Genomic DNA, 14623 nt, shown 5'->3' with positions numbered 1-14623 from the left:
GTTTAATCAACGGGCTAAAAATAAAGGTGTTTTTGGCTCTGTTCTTTCCATATAATGAAGGCCTACAGACACAGTAAATTACACTAGCCATTTCAAAAAAATGCAAAAATAATAAACAAGAAGTCACAACAATGTAAGTTGGAACATTAAAAAAAGGCAATCTATTTGAAATTGAACTCCTAATTTTCTAGACGATTTCAGTAACTTTAATTGCATGGCTGACTCAAAAATTTTGAAATATTTTTTTCCTTCATAGGAAGAAAAGAAGAAAAAATTTAAGAAGTAAAAGACCGGAAGAGTTTTCATTTGGAGATGAGTAGTCCAGTCGAAAAACTTGTTCACAGCATTATCTATCTAACTATATATATATATATATATATATATATATATATATATATATATATATATATATATAGTTTTTGTAGAAAAAAAATAACCGAATTGAAACATACTTGTTTTATAGTGTTTTGCTGTAATTCATACGCGTTTTCCAAAACAACCAAAATACCTTACCAAGTCTCTCAAAACACAAGAACACTGTCTTGGTAACGGAAAACTAGATATGGTTTAATGGGATCTTCTGGACTAAACTTTTGAACTAAAACTATCCTTTCTTTATAACAGACACTTCTCAAGGAAAATAATTTTCACATTACCAATGAAACCAACAATCAAATTCGTATAGATGATAGCCCAATTTGCATTGGACGTGAAATCTTTCAATAATAGGGATGTTTTCAGCTTCAATCTTTTCTATTACTACCATTTGAACGAAATTTGTCAAACGTAAAAAATGCAAACACTTTTAATTCCAAGATTAATAATAAAACTCATTGTAACTCTTTGGTTAGCAAAAATCACTGAATCAACTACACTTTTTTAGTATTCTTGATTTGATTATGTAAATCCTACTTCAAACTTTAATTAAGTAAATTACTATTTTTTTCTCTATCAATTCGCAGAACAGTATAGTTAACAACAAATTCGGCAATTGTGATGTTGGGAAATAAACGAAACGCAACAGTGAGAACCAATCCGGAATGAATTGAAACCTATTTCGACAAGTTTTATGTAAAGAATCATGTATAGCATCGCTAGGGTGTTCAAAACCCGTAGAATACGTAATCACCAGTTTATCAAAATTCATTAATATTTAAGAAAATATTTAGAGGAGTTAATTCTAAGAACTTAAAAACTTACATAATAGGAAGAAAAGAAGAAAAAATTTAAGAAGTAAATAAGTATAAATAAGAAAAGTAGTTCAGTCCAACAAATTGATTATAGCATTATATATGTATATATATATATATATATATATATATATATATATATATATATATATATATATATATAGTTTTTGTTGGAGAAAAATGATCGAATTGTAACAATTGTTTCATAGTTTTTTGCTTTACTTCATACGGTTTTTCAAAATACTTTTCCATTTCACTGAAAACACAAAAACGGCGTCTAAAGCGTAAGCAAAACAACAAAGTTTTCCAGTTGGCAGAGAACTAGATATAGTTTAATGGGATCTTTTGGACTAAACTTTTAAACTAAAACTATCCTTTCACGATAACAGACACTTCTCAAAGAAAATAATTTTCACATTACCAATGAAACCGACATTCAAATTCGTATAGATGCTAGCGCAATTTGCATTGGAGGTGAAATCTTTCATAAATAGGGAAGTTTTTAGCGTCAAACATTTTTATCACTACCAATTGAACGAAAATTGTTATGGATGTCGGACGTAAAATTCGCAAACACTTTTTAAACCAAGATTAAAAGTAGAATTCATAGTAACTTTCTGTTTAGCTAAAACCACTAAATCAGCTACACTTTTGTTTTGATTTCTTGAATTGATTTTCTAAATCCTACTTCACTACTACCTCATAAAATATTTTCTTTCTCTATCAATGGGCAGAACAGTATAATTAACTAAAAATTCGGCAATTTTGATGTTTGGAAACAATCAAAACGGAGTAGCGGGAACCAATCCAGAATGATTTGAAACCAATTTCGACAAGTTTTATGTATAGAACCGTAACTAGCATCGCAAGGGTGTCCAAAGAGCGGCGTAGAGTACGTCATTACCAGCTTTTTTAAATTTCAGTAATATTTAAGAATGGATTCAGAGGAAGTAATCATTCGTTTCCTGAGAGGAAATAACAAGACACGTTGGATGTGATTATTTTTGTCTGTTTTTTCAAAGTATTAGTCATAATTTACTATTCGTGTTTTAATGTTTTCGTGCGGAACTAGGATTATAAATTTTTTCAGTCGCCTGAGGATAATATTGTCGCGAGAGGATCTAATAACTGCCGTTTGACTTAATTCATCAATTTGTCACTCGTCTATTTTGTTTCGATGAATTAGAGCGCACATTGCGTCACAAAATTTCGTTCGGTAGCAAAATTGCAAGAGAAATAGTTTTTTTGCGCTTCTTTCAGCTCAACTATATATATTTTTTGCTATGTCAAATTATTTATTGACTTTATTGATGCCATTTGCTCTCTTTTGGGATCTAACACATCATAGCCATTTTAATTTTCAATATTAACTATTCCATCTGAAAAGAAGAATTCGGGACGCGAGAAGCATAGAAAATGGTCTCATTTCTTTCTCCAACAGCCCAAAAACGGATAGTTTTTATCGGGATCAACAAATTAGTTTTTTTAAAAATTTTTACTGTTAGCCTAAGTTAGCTTTTAATAATTTATCTTTTCAGAATTTTTCTGCCCCCCAAAGAGGAAAAATGGTGGGAACATTAAATCATATTAGACTTGATATTTCTGTTATTCAATTATTGTTAAGAACCCTCACAACTTTTATTATTTGGGTTTTGTTATTTTTCGGTTTGGTAAACGCTTAATAACTAAGAATAATGAGAGACAAAAATTAATGGAAAAAAATTAACGAAAGCAACTTCACTTATTTTTGACTATGAAAGAAGAAATAGGTAAAAAAAAGCGTTCAGAAAGACATTTGCACTCAATGTGTACGCCAGTAATCGATTAGTATAAAAATAGAAAATACATCATTATAATGTGCATATTCTCTATAACTTTTATCACCCGGTCACGCGGGCAAGCGGGTTTGTTTTTCTACGGGAAAAAGAGGGAAAAATGGGGGAAAATGGGAGGTGAAGTTCTACCTGTCTGGGCCAGAAAATACCGGGAATAACTTTGGGAAAAAATAGCCATTCATCAATTTAGCCACTAAATCCCAAAGGATTCCACAGCGCCTAAAATCGGGGAAAAACTGCTCCCACGGTCAAGATTGTGGTCTGGTGAATTTTGGGCAAAAAAGTGGGCCCAGAATGACAATAAACGTCACGTGTTGGGCTTTTAAATTTAATCACAAAGCGGGGAAAGTTTTGGATAACACCTAAAAATTCTTTGCAATGAATAGGGTTCAAAAAAGAGGAAAAGGTAAATCGAAATTTAATCATGCTTTTTACATCAAGGTATGCAGAAAATAGCCCACGAGTTTTAAGTGCTAGTTAAAAGTAATAACCATCGGACATTTTGAACACATGTGTTCAGCATTACAGAAATACTGCCCAAAAAAGGAAAAAGAAATGTCTACAAAAAAAGACAGACTGATAAATCTGAATGCAAGCAAAAATTCATCATTACAGAACGTGAACCAGTAGAAACGATGACGCATGGCGAATAATATACTGAACTTCGCCATCAAAATTGGTTTTTTGCAATATAGCCCCCTTACGCGAAGTTATAGCACCCCCACTACGATATATAAACGCTAACGGGGGGGGGGGGAGGGGGTATACGTTATATGACCACTAAATTATTTGGGGAAGGGACTATAATGGGAAATGGGAAAGATAATCAATATTTACGGTCAATTTTTTTTTTAAAAATTACAGAAAATTGGTATAATATTTTTATATTAGAGGTAAATAATAGTTTGCTAATACCCGATCGATACAATAAAGTGTTCCTTTTAGAAGTATATTGAAAAAATCTGTTATAAATTTTACATTTTCTTTTCTATAACTCGCACAACATAAAAAACCGAATATTCTATTCGCAAAAAGCAGGTATAAATATATTATAATTCTCCTTTTTTGCCACTTGTCAAAACTGTCTTATCTGTTTTGTTATTTCAGCCGTTCTGTTTTCTAAGCGGTCAGAAGCTGAAAAGTTAACAAGGCTTGTTGTCTGTTTATGTGTTCTTTTAGGGCAAAATTCCTTGTTTTCATTTAATTTGGAAATACGTGTTTTTTTTGTACCTTTCTTTTTGCTTTATTGAAGCGTTGACTGCTAATGATAAAATGCTAGGATTGAAATAGCTTAGACTCAAAAAGAAAAAAATAGAGACAAAAATTGTAAAATTAATACTAGTGATTTGAAGAGAAATCAAAGAGCTGACCTCTGGAAGGGGGAGGGGAATGGGACGAAATTTCGGCCAGCAAGCAATGAGCAAAGAACTTCACAATAAAAAAGTAGGTACCATGAAATTGATTAAAAAAGAAAAACCTTACTCAAATTAATTTTGTTGCCTGCTCTACAAAAGCGCCACAAAAAAAATCTATTGAAAAAAAAAGCTAGATAGAGATATGTTCGATTCCAATTACCCAAACAAGGTGAAGAATTTAAAAAAGTTTAGGATTCAAAAGACAAAAATTAATTTTTGTAAAAGCTTCTTTTGGATTTCCAGATTCCAAATTGACCATTTCTGCAACCTCGTTTGCTCAAAATTAGAATGAGCTGACTGAAACATGCATCTTCGGAGCCACATGAAAGAATTTACGAAAATATTACCAAACTACACATCAAATGTTTTACGAAACTGAAAAAAAACCGAAATGCGCAGATTTGTAAGTATTTATTTACTCTAGATTACTAAGGTATATAAAAATAGAAAACTAGTTTGTTAAAAATTTTTTTTGTTAAAGAATTGGAAACCAATACCAACGGCTCACAGCCACAGAATAACTTACCCGTGAGATAACATTACTGACTTTTACTGACTTCTAAATAGCAAACAGAGTCAAAAAGACAAAATGTACAGAACATTTCAGAACAAAACTCCTCGAAAAATTTGTTCCGACCTCTTTTGAGGGGCGGAGGATCTATATATTCAATTGGTTTTTTTTGTTCAGACAATTCTGACCGATCGCTATATTCATCGTAGAGAGTTGTGAGTGGCATCATTAAAAAGCCTGTCCAGCGCAGAATATGGAATTATAATTTTTTTTGAATTTCGAGTTCTAGAGCAAGTTGTCGTGGTTTAAATTTTTGTGAATAGTAGACCATTTTGAGTATATTTTATTCACATTTTCCGGAAATTTTGCGTGGATTTTGCTAGAATATATAAAAATTGTTAACAATAGTTCTGTTGGTTTTATTTTTAAAGACAAAATAGTATTATTGACTTTTTAATTTAAATTTTTGGCTAAAACTCTGGCTAATTATTTTAAAATTCAGCCAATTTAACCAAAAAATGCACCAAATAAGCTTCCGTACTCTGCTTTGATTAAATTTGCCGGAAGTACACACCCGAAAACAAATAAAACCGTCTTTGTAAACTACAAAAGGAGCTAGTCCTATTTTCACTTTCCTTGATGGTAGACTAACATTAATTTTTTCGCCGTTTTTTGCAAACTTTACTCTGTGATTATCGAAAACGCAGCGTTTGTTTTTGATATTTTAACTAACGAATTATCTAGATATAAAACACTTAACTTAAAACAATTGAGAGTTCATAATGGAAGACCAGCAATAGCAGGGCTGGTTTTGGTCCAATCTTGGACTGTTATAATCCAAAAAATTGAATTGTAATGAGTCGGTCTTTTTTTAAAAAAAGTTCTTTTTTTAATTGAAGAGCAGATCAAATCGAGATCAAGTTTACTGTCGAAAAGTCCAATTGCCTGCCTAAATTTTGCCAAAATATTGCGTTTAATTGCTTTACTCGAAAGATTAAGGTCGTTGTGACTGAAAAATGTTTTATTTTTAGATAAACAAAGGCTTATAAAATTTGCCACTATTTTTCTAATTTGGTCAACTCGTAGCTTAGTGTCAGCAAAGAAAGAATGCCTCCTCTTCTTTATTTCTATTGAATTAAAATTTAATCCTTTTTGCTGTTTTACGCGTTAACTATTCCCATTAATGAGAAGTTGCAAACCACCTTATTGGTGTTCAATTAGACATATTTTGAGGAAATTTTTGAGAGGCAAAATACGGCTTTACTGCTTCGCAAGATTTAATTGAATTTTTGTTTGTGGTCTCTATTTATTGTTCTTTTTGTAACCAGATCGAATATTCTGTGATGACAGGTCTTAATGCCCTCCTGTAGAGGCGTATGTAATCATAAACATTTTGAATGTTTTTATAGCTATATAATGGTTTTCATTACTTTGAAATTAATTGTTTTTATATTTATAAGCAAATTTATAGCTTTGCTGTTTGTTTTTGTTATTTTTTTGTCTAATTGTTACCAATCTTTATTATGGAGTCTTCCCATGTCTTTTCTAATGTAGTACAAGTATTTTTGCTTAGATTTAGTTTTATCTGACGTTATTTCGACCTTGTTAATAAGTTTTCTTTAAAAAAAATGGAGATAAGTTTTGGATGTAATTAATGTTTGTTGTTTTTGCTGTTTGATTTTGTTGTTCGTCTTGACCTGCTCTTTTTATAATGACTGATCTCATCAGTCTAATGCGGTTTTTTTTACTCCACTGAGCTATATGCGTTGGGGAGAGATTTTTTTGTTACACACTTTTTTTGAAAAATAAATTTTGTGGTTTTTTTTACCTGTTCCTCATTTGTTAGACGTTTATACCAAAAATATGAATGAGCGGGGTCCGACTTTCTGTGCGAACACACATTACCGAGTCTCTTTTTATTATAATGGCTTCAAGTCTCATATTTTGCATTAAAAAGATCCACTAAGAATCATAGATGAGTGAGTATGATTATTAAGAATTATATATGACTTAGTATTATGATTATTAAGAATTATATCTGGCTTAGTATTCGACTTATCATATTCGACTTAGGATTATTGTTTAGATTCATAAAGGACAGTATGATTACTAAAATTCTTTTATGGTGTTCGATCGTGGATGTAAGAACCTCACTGCACTTCCTCAAAATTCGTAGGAAAATGTCAGTAAAACACTTTTTCGGATGTGATCCCTTAACACTTACGTGATCAATTTTTGTTTTCAATAGACAGCGCGGACAAATTAATGCGTGTTTGCGCACTGATTTTTTATTGTAAAATCTATCGAGAGCTGCTCTGTAGCCATAACATTAAAGTGTTCGCTGAAAAGATATGAACAATCAATTATATATGATCACTGTAAGACAGGAAAATTTCATCAGAGAAATTTCGAATTTTTGATCTGTCTGCTAAATGTTTACGGTCAACACTTTTACACAAGTTTCCCGAAAAATGTTTATATTGTTCTGTTTTTGAAGTGAGTGATATCAGGACTTGGCTTATTTTTTGCTGGGACGAGGTAACAAGAACAGAAATGATGCTATTATGCAATTCAGAACCCCCCCCCCCCCCCCCCTGTTTTCACACAAATAGTACTCGCATTTATTGAAATCCGTGGTCATTATCGATTAACTGTCTGAAGTCTAGACACAATAATTGTTATTCACAGAATCTCAGTCGCTAATGCATTTGCAGATTATGTTTAATGCATCACGCATTTATTTCTATTAGACAGATAATCTTGCGAATGGCACGGCGTGATTGAATGGAAAGTTGAAAGATCGCAAAGCAATCATACATGTGTTACTATAACGACCACCACACAACTTAAATAACATTGCAGGACATGTCCTGAACTACAATTCAAAAAATTGACTTAACCAAATACCTGACAGTCAATATTTTCCCAGCAACATCAAACTACGGCAGTCAGCAAAGCAAGCACATGATCCGATACGCACAAAATATACACGAAAGCAAATTAATTTTAAAAAATTGTTTTTCTTCACACTGGATTTAAAAAAAACACATATTAGACGAAGAGAGACACACACTACGCGCTCTTTTAATGACCACACAATACATATATCTTGTGGAATTCAAAAACAGACAATGCAAAAAGGCCGAAAAACTAAGAAATTTGGCAAAAATTAGAACCTTTCTGAAAAATAGAGACGTCAAAGAAAAAACACAAAACTTTTTAGTAAAATACTTTATCAGAGCAAAAGAAATAACTCTAGAAGGTATAGACGACGATTAGCTGTTTCGTTATAAGAAAAAGGGTTAAAGTGAACAAAAATGCAGGCAAGTCCAAAAATTCACCAAATCATTTCAGAAAGAAATGGTGCCTAAGTCAACAAAAGCGATGGTTAGAAGCTAAAGCCGATAAATTACCCACAACTGCGTCTCACTGGAAGGCCACTCAGAAAAATTATGTTGGAAAAGAAGAAGCCACAAGACCACAAGAAAAGCAAAAAAAAGGTGAGACCGAAAAAATGCAGTGAAACTTTCTTGAAAGAACTAGTTATAACCCGTTTAAACCAATGATTGCCTATGTCATTAACAAGACGTGTAATATGAAAGCTACTCAAACAATCAAAATGAGCTAAAATTTCTTCAAAACAGTTTGGGTTAAGGTCCTAAAGACCATTGGCGATTGTTTATGCTCTTTGGCCTAAATGTTGCATACCAAGACAACTTTTCAATAGTATTTGTATTTCTGAAAGTCGCACTCATGGTAGCAAATCAAGCTTTATATATAAATTACAATTCGCGTCATTGGCACACAAGCTATGGTCAAAAACGGGAAATCCTTTACTATAAATAATAATGGAAGTGAATGTTAACCACTTGTTACTTCTTCAATTAAATCAGCAAATAAAAGGAGCATCAATGGAAATAGATTGGGGGGGGGGATAGAAATCGGGAGATGGAAGGGTTCTGGAGGACGGAATTTTATGTGGGGGAGAGAAAGCATAAAGGAACTTGGTTCCTTTACAGCAATGAACAGAAACACTTCAGTTGTTTTTTTTAAATATCATTAGCAAGGACTGGTATGAGAATGAATCAGATTAAGTGAAATCACAACAAACAGTAATTTATTAAAACAAAAGACAAAAAAATTGCTAATAGTTTCTGCAAACAAACAGAGTCAAGATTATGAAAAACACAATATGCTCAAACACCTACTTAGATCATTTGCTCATTATTAAACAATAGCAAACGTCATCAAAAAGGCTGGATGATAAGAAAACGATAAAATTCAAGTGGGGAAAATCACTGATTTTATTTGAAATCAAGTTGTGACAAAATAGTTATGAAATTTAGTTATCAATTGAAGTATTATATAACTTCTATTTCAACTCGTTAGAGAGGAAATAAGAAAAGATGTTAAAGACATTTATCATTTCTGATTGTGCCCCCCGTACGTTATGCACCCCCACTACTATCTGCCCTTTGATAAATTCAATAGATATAACTTTGCATTATTTGAAAAGATGTAAGAACATTTGAAGCAATTAGGAAGAAGAAATCAGGACCAAGAAAAGCAAAAGAAGTCAAATTAACGCACGTTCAAAAATTTTTTTTTCAAAAACCGAAATGTTTGCCAGCACCAATTTCTTGCTCCATTTTAACGCTTCGAAACAGTCACTTGCTTACAATTATAAAGAGCCTAGAAGTAGATTAAAATTTAGATTTTTCAAAAATATGAATAATTCGAGAACATTTCAAACAATTTTTTAACAAAAAATATACAAACACAATTCAAATCCGCCAGCTCGTAAGGTTTTTTAATCCCTCTAGGTGAGAAATTTGCAAATAATATACATAAGATGTCTTATGATTTTTCAAATTAAACTGGAGTGCTCGTTAATTCGCGTTCGCACATAATGTTCCCATCTGCTTACGCAAGTTTCCGGAATGAATGTCTGCAAAACAAGCATAGAGAAGAAATCGAAATAATTGAATTTAGATTATGGTTGTGTAAACTAAAATTTGATATATTTGTAAATGAGGAAAGACGAAACAATAAAGTTAACATAAATCTGTCTTTTTCGATTGAAAGTCAAAAACATTTGGGTGACAAATTTCGGATTTACTCTAAAGAAAATGACTACTAAAACAATTTGCTGAGTAGAAAAAAATGACTTGGTCAAGTGAAAACAAAATTTTGCGACAAATAAAGAAATGGGGTCCGCACGTGAAAACCTAACAAAATTTGAATCAGAGCGCCAGACACCATGGTTTTACAAAAGACCACGCTTTATTAGATTACCTGTTCAATTTTTAGCTTTTGCATTCTTAAATACAATTTAGTAAATGCTCTCGAAGAATTAATTAATCGATTTTCTAAACACACCCATACAACGTGAGGATACAAACATGGTCAAGAACAAAATGTCAGTAGCAGACTTTTAAAGTTGAGCAAAAATTTTTCGTTTTGATAACTTGGCGTTTGTTCAGCTGGTCGTATTTAAAATTGACGATGACAAATGATGAAAACGTTAGAAGATGTACCAAAACAAAATCCAAAACAAAACAAAAGCTAATAATCAGATTCTCTACATAGTTATTTCAACACCACTCTTTGATTTTGAGTGAAGCTTATGAGGTAAAAAAAAGAAGAAACGGTTATAATATCTGGAGAAAGAAAATCTGATTGAAAATTTTGCGAGAACTGTTATAGTCGAGAATAGGAGACAAGAGAACAAAAAAAGCAAATTGGGATGATACAAAATCCCACTAGTTTTCTGCAGTCAAAATATTAGAATAGAACTCTAACCACTATACCATTGGTTTTACTAGAAGTAAGATAGAAGCTGTCATTAGAAAGACTGATATGCAAGTCAAAAAATTGATACAAAGTTCAAATCAGTGTGCACTCATTGTTTTTCAATAAAAACGATTTCTAAGTGTTGGAAAGATAAACACTTGAGCCCAAACAAATTGAATGTTCAGTGATGACTCCCTAAACAACTCAACGCTTCTCTCAAAAAGCCGATTTAGTGACAGTACCAAAAAAGAACAAAAAATTGGGCAAAACTAGGAACGGTCAAAACGGAAAACTATTGTCTGGAAGCTCTAGAAACAGTAAATAATCGAGAGAAGTCATAAATAAAATAATGAGAATTTATCTACGCGTGTAAAGTCTTTTTATACTTTTCTAAAAAGTCCAATGGTATGTGTCATTAAGGAAATTTAATTTTAAAAGAAACGAAAACGAACAGAGAAAACAGGCAAATCTCAGAAATACATAAAAATTTCAGGAGAGAATATATTGTGTCAATTCCTGATAACCGTAAACTATTACTCAAAAACTGCAATAAAGTTTCCCTATTTGGCTTTAGAAAGCGCAAATGGTCTTATCAAAAAATTTTAGTGAACTAACATTGCAAGGAACAAAAAATACAGGCAGAAAACAAAAAGTTACCAACACTGTACGAAACGCTTATATCAAAATCCTATAAAAACAATTCAATTGTTCATAAAAAAACGTTATATAGGATCCCTCATTACTTCCTAAACCTAGAGTGGTGCTATTTTGTACTGAAACAAAGTGATAAGGAAACAATGCATACAACAAAAAGAGCAACTAAAAATAATTTTTTTCATACAATTCATATGAGTCAAAACCACAAAAATAATTCGCGCAAGGATTGATTCAAAGACCAACAAAAAAGTGTCATCAAAACAAACATATCAACTTTAGAGTACTTGCAGAATATCAAAATATCAAAACATAGCAGGACAAGTCATAATACTGTTCAAGAAATTTAATCAATATAATAAAAAAACTAGATCCTGAATTGACTGGGAAACGAATTTGAAAACCATTTGCTAAAAAAATTCTACGAACAAAAACGTTAAAGAACACTAAAAAAATGGGAGCCAAGATATCAAAAATTGAAATTTTTTCAAATACCTTTTTCTCCTTCCACATTAGAACTAAGCCACTCGTGCTTCTTCCTGTTTGGCGTGATCAAAATGACAACTCCGATTTGACTTCAAAAATCGCAAAATTGTGTAAACAAATCTTAGATAAACAGCGCCCTATTACAATTAAAATTCATTGAAATTTAAAAATTACTCAGCCAAAGCAGCGCTCATCAATATCTCAAAATCAGAAAACTGGTTCACAGAAAATACTTTTTTTGAATAGCAGTGTTAAATAATTTTGCGCATTGAAACGTTTTCTTGATCTGTTTCCTTTACTATCCTTTAATTACCCCCAAACACTGCTTCAATTTGAACTCTCATTTACTTTAAGAGATCGAAAAATACAAAGAATAAAGAAAATGATGGCTCACCATTTCACTCCAATTTCTTTTTCTTTCAAGCAGCAAAGAGACGACTAAAAGCTCACTATTAAGCGCGGGTTTTAACAAAAGGAAATTTTGCGCGGGCGGTGAACAAAAAAAACAAGAAATTACCTTTTGACAGCAGTTTTGCTAAGCAATTTTGTCCAAAAAATGATTCTTTCGTATTTTTAATATTTGCGCGCGTGTAATTTTTTGTAATTTTGTTGATAAATGCTACTGTTAGCCATACTGTAAATTTTACAGAAATTATTTTTTGATTTTTTAATGTATAGCAGCTAAACTTTTCCCTCTGAAAAAACAAAAGCTCCGTTAGCAGAAAGGAAAACCTTTTAAAAATTTTATAAAGGCAATATTTCTTTACTAAATTGTTAATAAACAGCCCTACTTTCACCCACTGACTTTGAACCGCAAGTCAAACTTGTATCAGATGAGCCAAGGAAATTTGATCTTGCAAAAACAGCTCCTGAGGGCAAAAAATGAGTAAGTAGTACGTAGAAAAGTTCGATGACAAGAGCAGATATTTAGTTGATTATTTGATTTATTTCCTGGTTCTTTGAGTTTTGTGAAACCTCGCAAATAGCTCAACAGTACTAGCGCACATCAGCAATTTAAATGTCCCGCCTCGAACGACAGGCGGAGCAATTTAATTCAAGGGCTTGTAGCCTAATTAATTTCTTGTTTATGGGTGCAAAAAAGTGGAAATCAAATCAGCAGCCTCCAGAATCCCCAACAGAATCATTCACAGCTCGGCTATCATGCCATTGTAAATAACTGCATAAATTACAATCGCTTTTACTTAAGCAACAATATTTACTTCGCAGTGAGAGCCATTGAAACACTCAAAAATGAAGATGAGAAGCTAGAAAAAGTCACTTGAGAAGTCAAAGAATGTTCCGGAACAAAAGCGCTAAAATGGTCAAACAAAAATGGTCAAACAAACAAAAACAAAAACTGAAAAGATCAACACGTTTACAGTAATTGTTTCAAAACTCATTCGAGAGCAAATAAAAAACAATCAGACTAATCTATTGGGTGGCGAAAAATTTAAAAGCAGTGCGTAAAAGTCGGTTTATTGATACAAAGAACGAGAAATAAAAACTTAGATCTTTGAAATATAAAAATGAATGCGATCTTTTCATTCTTCAGAGTTTTCAGAGGGAACGTCTAGAGTACAGATGAAAATTGACTCGTTGACTAGCTTGTAACCAAAACTACAGAACAATTTCACCAATAGGCTGAACAATAAAAATTAATTGATTAATAAACTCTTAACGGTATCAAACATCAGCCATCAATTTATAAAGCCTAAAGTGCATGATTTTGTCCTTGTCCACCTATGCATTGGATGTTTTTTTGTAGGGTTATGTTAAAAAAAATTGTATCAATAGCAAATGAACCAAAAGTGAGCGGTTTATAATCATGAATTATTAAGAGGAATGTAATAACATGTGTAAAAGGATGTTGTATGTGCCATAAAACTCACTTGAAAGACCCAAAACTGCTCTTCTACAAAAAACACTCAAATGCAAATTGGAGTTTCTACTATTTTGAAAAAAGTTCGTGAAAATATACGGTTTGCTTAAAAATATTTTATACAAAAAGTTACGGCAGGACCCATTTAGTTTGCTGCAAGAGGCAAAAAGGCAAATAACTTTGCAAAATTGTTTTGATTTGAATTATTTTTCCCTCTGTCGAATTTAATTTAACCTTAATAATTCTTATTCGTTGTTTAACTTGCAAATTTTGGCAACTTCGTTAGCTGCATGTTTAAGAATTTTTCTATTAGATTGAAAAACAATGTGAAGCAAAAATTGTAGAAAGAACTGACAGCTTTCAATTTGAAAATTCCATCAAGATATGTTTGTTCTTGGTTTTCCCGAAAAACGTGTATTTAAAAAAAGCATCTATTCTTCTGTTCTCAGAATCAAAATTTTCTATTTGAAAGGTTTTCTGAAAAAAAAAGATTTAAATAAAAGGAGTTTCGTAGAAGTAGTGTACTGATTGCGGGTGTACAGTCTAGTCATCTGCAAAAACTTTTTATTTTAGTTTGAACTACTTCTGAGCATGTGCAGTCTTTTTTATTCGTTTTTTATGTCAACATGCTTAGAGTCTGAAATTCATCAAAAAATAATAAATTAATTTCAAAGGCACAAAACAAATCCGAGTCAACTTTTTTTTTAAAAAAAATCACGCTCTAGTTGTGCCAGTTATTTAGCTGTTTAATCATCTAACGATTGATTAAAATTAGCATGAACATGAAATTTGGAAGGATAAATATAGATTTACAAGATGCTTTGAGATTCGAAATTGTCTGCAAGTCTAAGTACCAAACC

The 14623-nt window shown here is 31.8% G+C and overlaps 1 protein-coding gene across 4 annotated transcripts in view; it reads right to left on the bottom strand.

Moving 5' to 3' along the window:
• LOC142335881 (uncharacterized) overlaps positions 1-14623 on the bottom strand; it is a 116499-nt gene that overhangs the window by 34382 nt on the left and 67494 nt on the right. Inside the window, exon 1 of one of the 4 annotated variants that reach the window (XM_075384229.1) lies at positions 3863-4025. The exons of 2 other annotated variants lie outside the window; for them this stretch is intronic. The gene's annotated coding sequence lies outside the window, so the exon portion shown is untranslated. Of the gene's footprint in view, positions 1-2826; positions 2933-3862; positions 4026-14623 lie in introns of those variants that run through there. One more of the 4 variants, XM_075384230.1, reaches the window with a different exon arrangement.

Source organism: Convolutriloba macropyga, chromosome 3 (assembly GCF_964194025.1).
Source record: "Convolutriloba macropyga chromosome 3, txConMacr16.3, whole genome shotgun sequence".
Classification (NCBI taxonomy): domain Eukaryota; kingdom Metazoa; phylum Xenacoelomorpha; order Acoela; family Convolutidae; genus Convolutriloba; species Convolutriloba macropyga.
Note: the sequence above shows the minus strand (reverse complement) of the source record. Positions and strands in the feature narration are given on the sequence as shown.